Genomic DNA, 7,205 nt, shown 5'->3' on the forward strand with positions numbered 1-7,205 from the left:
TGCACTGTGGAACAAATATAAAGACTCAATGAGTGAAGATATTTTGCATCGTATTAGAATAACCAATCAAAATGTCAATATTGAATTCTCCGCTGACATACAATATATAATGAGACATTAATAATTATTGAAGATTTTTGTATTCTGATTTCAAACACGCCGATCATACAGCAGATATCATTACGGGCGATGTTCAGCGTGAACAGCAATTTGTTGTAAACTCTTTGGCTACTTTTGTTGCTAATAATGAATAATTGCTTACTGAGCAACGAAATGTATACGATGAAATCAACCTATCAATAGCAGCACAACAAGGAGGTTTTTATTATTTGGATGCACCAGGTGGTATTGGTAAAGCATTCCTTATCTCACTGACACTTACGCGCCTTGTTAGTACTATTCATGATACTAGCAATAGTTGACATACTGTCTGTGCAGATTATCGTCTTCTCGTTAGATTCTGAGGCTGCTAGTATTGCGTGGTATATTGCAACCGCCTCTGCCGTGTACACTGATCCATAATTTGGTAGGTGCCCTGCTATTACTGTTTTCCCATCAGCTTGGACCACAGCGAATGACGTGTGGTCCTTCGACTTTGACCCATCGGTGTAGTACATTTTCCATTCGTGCCGAAAAAGAGATCTGTATTCTTCAAAAAGGCGCTGGAATACTATTGGGCTTGTGGTTGACTTGGCGTGATTTGTTAAACCGAGAAGGAAAGATGAGTAGCTTAAGTCCCAAGGTAGTGAACTGACGGGAGGCAGAAAAGATGGTTTCGGGTCTATTCCTAAAATTTTAGCGTATTCCAGCACTCTTTGCAATGTTGGCGTGCGTTTTGGAGTTATATTAGCGGCCCATATCGATGTGATAGTGTCATACATAATACTATTTCTGCAGAGAAAGATCTTTGGGATAACCCTCATAGTGGTATATTCAATTCTTTCTTGTAGAGTAGGCATTCCAGCTTCGGCTAAGATGCATTGAATCGGGGATGTTGGAAAGGCACGTATACTCCTTCGAACGGCTGCATGATATGTCGAAGAGATCAGTTTTATATTACTCTTTGCACAATTTCCGTATATTGGTAAGCCATAGTCAATCTTCGACAATATTATAGCCTTAGTAACATTAATTAAGGTGTTTGCATGGATAAGGCAGTGCTTAGAAGATAGATATTTAATAATATTTAACCTGACAGCTAGGCTTTTTTTAACCTAAGACAGTGCTCTTTGAAAGTTAAACGTTTGTCGAAAGTAATTCCAAGGAAACATAAGCCAGAAACATTTGATATATTAATATTATTATGAACTAAGTTTATATCCATACATTTATGTTTGCGGCAAATATGAAAACATTTGCACTTATTAAGCGACAGAGTCGCTCCAGAACTATTTGACCACTTAGAGATATCGGTTAGTATTTTTAAAAATTTATTTTCAACAGTGTTTAGATTACTTATTTTAGAATAGAGTAAAACGTCATCTGCATAAATACTAAAATATTAATTAAATTGGGAAATGTTCTTATGTCTGCTAATTATGTGACTTAATTCATTAAAGGCGATAGCAAAGAGCATTACGGAAAGGGGGGATCCTTGTGGGATTCCATTTTGTTGGTTATGTAAACTGGAAAAAACATTATTTATTTTTACTGATGAAGCAAACGCCAAAGCAATGTGATTTTGTGAACGCCTAATTCTGAAATACGCACCAAACTTATACAAAAAGGCAAAGAAATCAAAATTATGTGGATTCCTGGTCACGCTGGAATTATTGGCAATGAATTAGCGGATCTGAAAGCAAAATCAGTTGCAATGGAGCCATTATTTACTTTCAATTATATGGTGAGGAAGGATATCTTCCTACTCGTCAATAACTTCCTTAAAGAACAGAAAATAAATTCTTGGAACAGTGTGCAAAACCATTACTCGAACTCCAATACAACTAGCATGCAGCCGCATATTCCGTCCACTTGCCGAACAAACGATATTATTGCTTTTACTCGACTTCGGATTGGGCATACTATAGCCACGTACTCGTACCTGCTAAACGGTTCAAATAGGTCACGCTGCGAATTCTGCACTTATCCATCACTTACAGTTAAACATCTTCTCGATGAATGCACTAAGTTCAGTGCAACTAGAAACGTACTATTTAATGACCAACCCGTTTCAAATACGCTCAAGGTTTTTGCTGAGGAAAACATCCACAAAGTAGCCGAATTTTTGTCCAAAACTGGCCTTAGAAAGTTAATCTAATTCTCTAATTGTAAGTTATCTTAGATCCAATTAACTTCCTTTACTAACATCAATTATTTTAAGAATTGTACTGACAGTAATATTGATCTCATATTTACCTTTTACTGGCTAATATATTAATATTCTAAGACAATATAGTTTTATTAGAGCAGTAAGCCGTAAGCCCTGGCAGCTAGTGCTTCTTACTCTGTAAGATAATAATTGTATTATTATTTTTCTTTTAATAAATAAATAAATAAATAAAATAAAAAAACATTCAGGAATGGCTGAAGTTCGGAGAAAGTGCAAAATTATTCTTTGGGATGAATGCACAATGGCCCATAAGCATTCGCTATAAGCTCTCGATAGAACCCTGAGAGATACAAGTCTAAGGAATAATCGTAGGCTTTTTGGTGGTGCTCTGATTTGGTGTATTTATACCTCTCAAGGATTAACCAAAAATATTGTACATCCGATGGCATTACGATAATTTCAGTATTTGTAGACAATTAACTCTGAGAATAAATACCCGTTATCGAATAGTTTAAGATCCAACTTTTTCACTAAACGACTTCGAGTTTTTATTCAACACAGTTTCGACATTTAACATCTCAGAAAGCATACTAATACACAATACTCACATGCTATCGATTGGTTTACGTCTGTCGGGTCCGCTAGTACATACATATTAATATTATTGAATGATAACCTAGTTGTGATTAATCTGAAAAAAATATTAATAGGTTATTTACATATGAGAAAATTATTATAAATAAATAAGTTATAAATAGCAGCATTTTCCATTTAAATTTGTACAAAATATTTACTAAATTCTGCTGAGTCTTGCCGTACCATTATAATTTCATGATTATATTAAAAGGCAAAATAAAGTAGAAAAATTGTATAACCGAGCTAATTAGCGCAAAGTGCAATAAAAATAAGAAAAAGTGATAACTTCGGTTGCAGCGAAGCTATAATACGCTTCGCAAATAGAAAAGTTTCCCACACAATAATTCGGTTAGTTTGGATGACAGCTGTATGTTATAGTAGTGCGATGTCGGCGGTTTTGGCAAATGTATAGCTTCTTGGGGAGGGAAGGACAAGATCAGAGCGATATCTCTGGAACTGAGGAAAAATTTCGCGTGTATACAGGCAGACATGGCTAAATCAACTAAGGGCGACGTTGCTGATCATTTATACTATATAGAGCAGATTAATTAAAAAGTCCCCGGACTACCATAATAAAACATATTTTTTGGCAAAATTCTTATTTTTTTATTAAACACTGTACCCTTCCAATGTCAGACAATAATTATAGCGACCATCAAATTACCAGCATGTTTTTTAGTTTTTTTAAACTATACTTATTATACCCCAAACAGTGTATATTAAGGCTGCCACGAAGTTTATAACACTCAGCAGAAACACCGGGAGCCCTATGAAATATATTTATATGTAAAGAAATGATCAGCGTAATGAGCTGAGTCGATTAAGCCATGTCCGTCTGTTCGTCTGTCTTTCAATCGGGTCCATTTTTCGTCGAGATCTTAAATTGAAATCGTATAAAATACAGGTCGTGCAAGAACAGAAGCCACGCGATCTTCTCAAGCAAGCAAAAGTTTCGAGAAGATCCGAAATTTTCTTCAGCAATGAGGCTCATTTCTGGCTCAATGGGTATGTACAAATAAAATTGCCGCATTTGGGACGACGAACAACCTGAAAATATTCAAGAGCTGTCATTTCATCCGGAAAAAATAACGGTTTGGTGTAGTTTGTGAGCCAATGGCATTAGCGGACCATATTTCTTCAAAAATGATGCCGGTGAGAACGTCACTGACAAAGGCAAAATGCCGCGACTTCCTACACATCGCATCCATCAATGCATTTGTTGACAGAATACTTCGGTGAGCAGAAAATTTCACGTTTTGGGCAAGTCGATTGGCCAGCAGATCATGTGATACCACACAGTAAGACTTTTTCCTGTGACAGTCGGGTCTACGTAACCGGAACGGACCCGGATTTTTATCCGGCCAAGGACTGTCAACTCGGCAGAATTCTGCCGCTACAACTACAACAACAACACTTTTTCCTGTGGGGATATATCTATGCAGGCAATCCCGCTTCGAATCAGGCCCTTGAGTAAATTCGTGAGTTACCAGTCAACGGATGGACCATCTGAGACGTAGCCACGGTCAACATTTGGCAAAAAATCTTCGAAAATTACATCCCCATTAAATTTGAAGGTTCTATGTTTTTTCATAGGGAACCTCGACATGCATCACCCTATATAAGCAAACTGCTAGTAGAGATATTTTTTTGAGTTTTTTCACCAATCCTCGTTTAGGTATTTGATATCGGACCACTAAAACATATAGCTGCCATACAAACTGAATCAAGAGCTTAGCGGAAAACTTTCTTTGAACTTGTAAATTTATAAATAATTGCCTTCATAGCTTTTACTATTTTCAATATTCGGTGCGAATACTCATTTGCATTTATTTAGTACATATAAATTTGTCGTAGCTATATACCTTTTTTTCTACATACATATCGCTCATTTGCTGCAAGAGGGGCATAAGTCAAAAAAATCGATTTGCCAGCAAACGCGTTCAAAGTTTTCAACTGACTCCAACCTTACACGGAAAGCAGGAAATATATTATCTTCTCAAGCGGAGCATATATAAGGTATTCATATGAATTTTTCACTCAACATGAAGTATCATATAACGAACAATTCTGCAGCATTAACTCCAAAATCACGTTTTTTGAATTATGCCGGTGTTGCAGCAAATGAGCGATATGTGTCTAGTAAAGTCTTAATCTTCCAGTGCACTTAGATTTAAATGCCTAATTATTTTAATGGCTTTAGTACGTCAAATTGCGAATAAATAAAACAACAAGTATAGCAAGCAAAATATACAACAGATAAGAATGCCAGTATCTACAAATTTCCCTCAAATCGATAAAAGCCGACTTTTACTCTCAGAAAATAATTATATGTGAGCTGCACATCGCATTATGTCTAGTGATGTCATCAAGCATAGAAATTCTTGCAGTGACGTACTCGTAATCTCAGAATCCTCCCTCTTAACAACAATTGCGTATTCGTTCGCAACTACTACTTTCTGTGTTTAAATAATTTGCCGTTTTGGCGATTAAGTTCAGTTTACGAGCATTCTTTTGATATCACTAGCCGACAATGGGTTTTGCTCTGAAATAAAAATTATATATTTTGGTTCCTGTTAGTATGTATATCATTAGAAAAATAATAAAAAAAAATCCTTAGGTCCAATTACGATAATGTTATTGAAGTTATACTTCTTATACGAGTTCGGAAAAGGTTGCGATAGATTCAGGTGCATGGAGTACATATCAAAGAAACCTATGAAAATATCAAAAATCTATTACAAAAAATACAGTATGCTAAACATTCTTGAAAAATTTGTTCTGATTTAAAAGTAGTTGGGATATTACTAGGTATGCAAGCTGGTTACACAAAATTTTGCTGTTTTATGTGCGAATGGGATAGCAGAGCTCGAAGCAAACACTATATCCAAAAAGAGTGGCCAAAAAGAACAGACTATGTACCTAATCAGAAAAGTGTGTCCAATCTTCGTCTTGTTGAACCCGAGAATATTGTATTGCCACCCCTTCATATAAAATTAGGTTTAATGAAAAATTTTGTAAAAGCAATGGATAAAACGGGAGAAGGTTTTCAATACCTTAAAAGTATATTTCCGGGACTTAGTGATGCGAAATTAAAAGAAGGGATTTTTGTGGGGCCAGACATACGACGAGTTATGAAGGATCAAAACTTTATCTCTAAACTAAATACGCTAGAAAAAAAAGCATGGCTTTCATTTGTTGAGGTTGTAAAAAATTTTTTGGGTAACACCAAATCACCCGATTATGAAGAACTCATATCAAGCCTATTGACGGATTTTCAGGCTTTAGGGTGTAACATGTCCCTGAAAATACATTTCCTACATTCGCACTTGGATTTCTTTCCTCCCAATTTAGGTGCAGTCAGTGATGAACATGGGGAGAGATTTCACCAAGACATATTGAGTATGGAGAAAAGGTATCAAGGCAAATGGACTCCTAGCATGCTGGCAGACTATTGCTAGATATGCTTACATGATAATCCTGACTACCAATACAGCAGAAGTTCAAAAAAGTACAAGAAAATATAAATTGAGGGATAAAAATTTGTAATATTCAATATATTTTTTGCAAAAACTTTACTTTTATTTTTCTCTTAACCTGGACCTAGCAGTTTTTTTTTATATTCAAATTATATATGTACCTTATCAAAGCAACATAAAAAAAAAAGTTTGGTTTCAGAGCAGAAAAAAAATGTCAAAATTGTCGGCTAGTGTATTTATGAGAGTGAGGTTGCTTAAATATTGCTTTGTCTTAAAATATTTGCACCCTGAACTGGATATCATAGTTTACCACGAAGTTGGTAACAACCAGAAGAAAACATTGTACACCACATAATACCATATACATATATGTATGTTCATACATATATGAATAAATATGTACATAAATGATCAGTGTGACGATCTGAGTCAATTTAGCCATGTCTGGTTCTATATATCGGCGAACAAGTTCCTTAGTTTTTGAGATATCGTGCTAAAATTGTGTCACAAGAAGCTGCTCATATCTCGAAAACGCCAATATCGGACCAATACAGCATATAGCTGACATACAAACTGAAAAATCTAAAATAAGTTTTTATATGAAAAACTATTTTATTTGTTGAAGTATCTCCACTAAATTTGGCCTGAATTATTACCAAAGACAATGTTATAATTTTTGAAGAAAACAAACTTAAAGTTAAGAAGTAAGTTCTTGGGCAACTATTTCATTTGAGGAGATTTCTTCATGAAATTTGGCATCGCTTAGTATCTAAGGAAACGGAAATCACCGAACAAATTTTTGAGATCGAACCACTATGGCATAT

Source organism: Bactrocera dorsalis, chromosome 1, assembly GCF_023373825.1.
Source record: "Bactrocera dorsalis isolate Fly_Bdor chromosome 1, ASM2337382v1, whole genome shotgun sequence".
Taxonomy (NCBI): domain Eukaryota; kingdom Metazoa; phylum Arthropoda; class Insecta; order Diptera; family Tephritidae; genus Bactrocera; species Bactrocera dorsalis.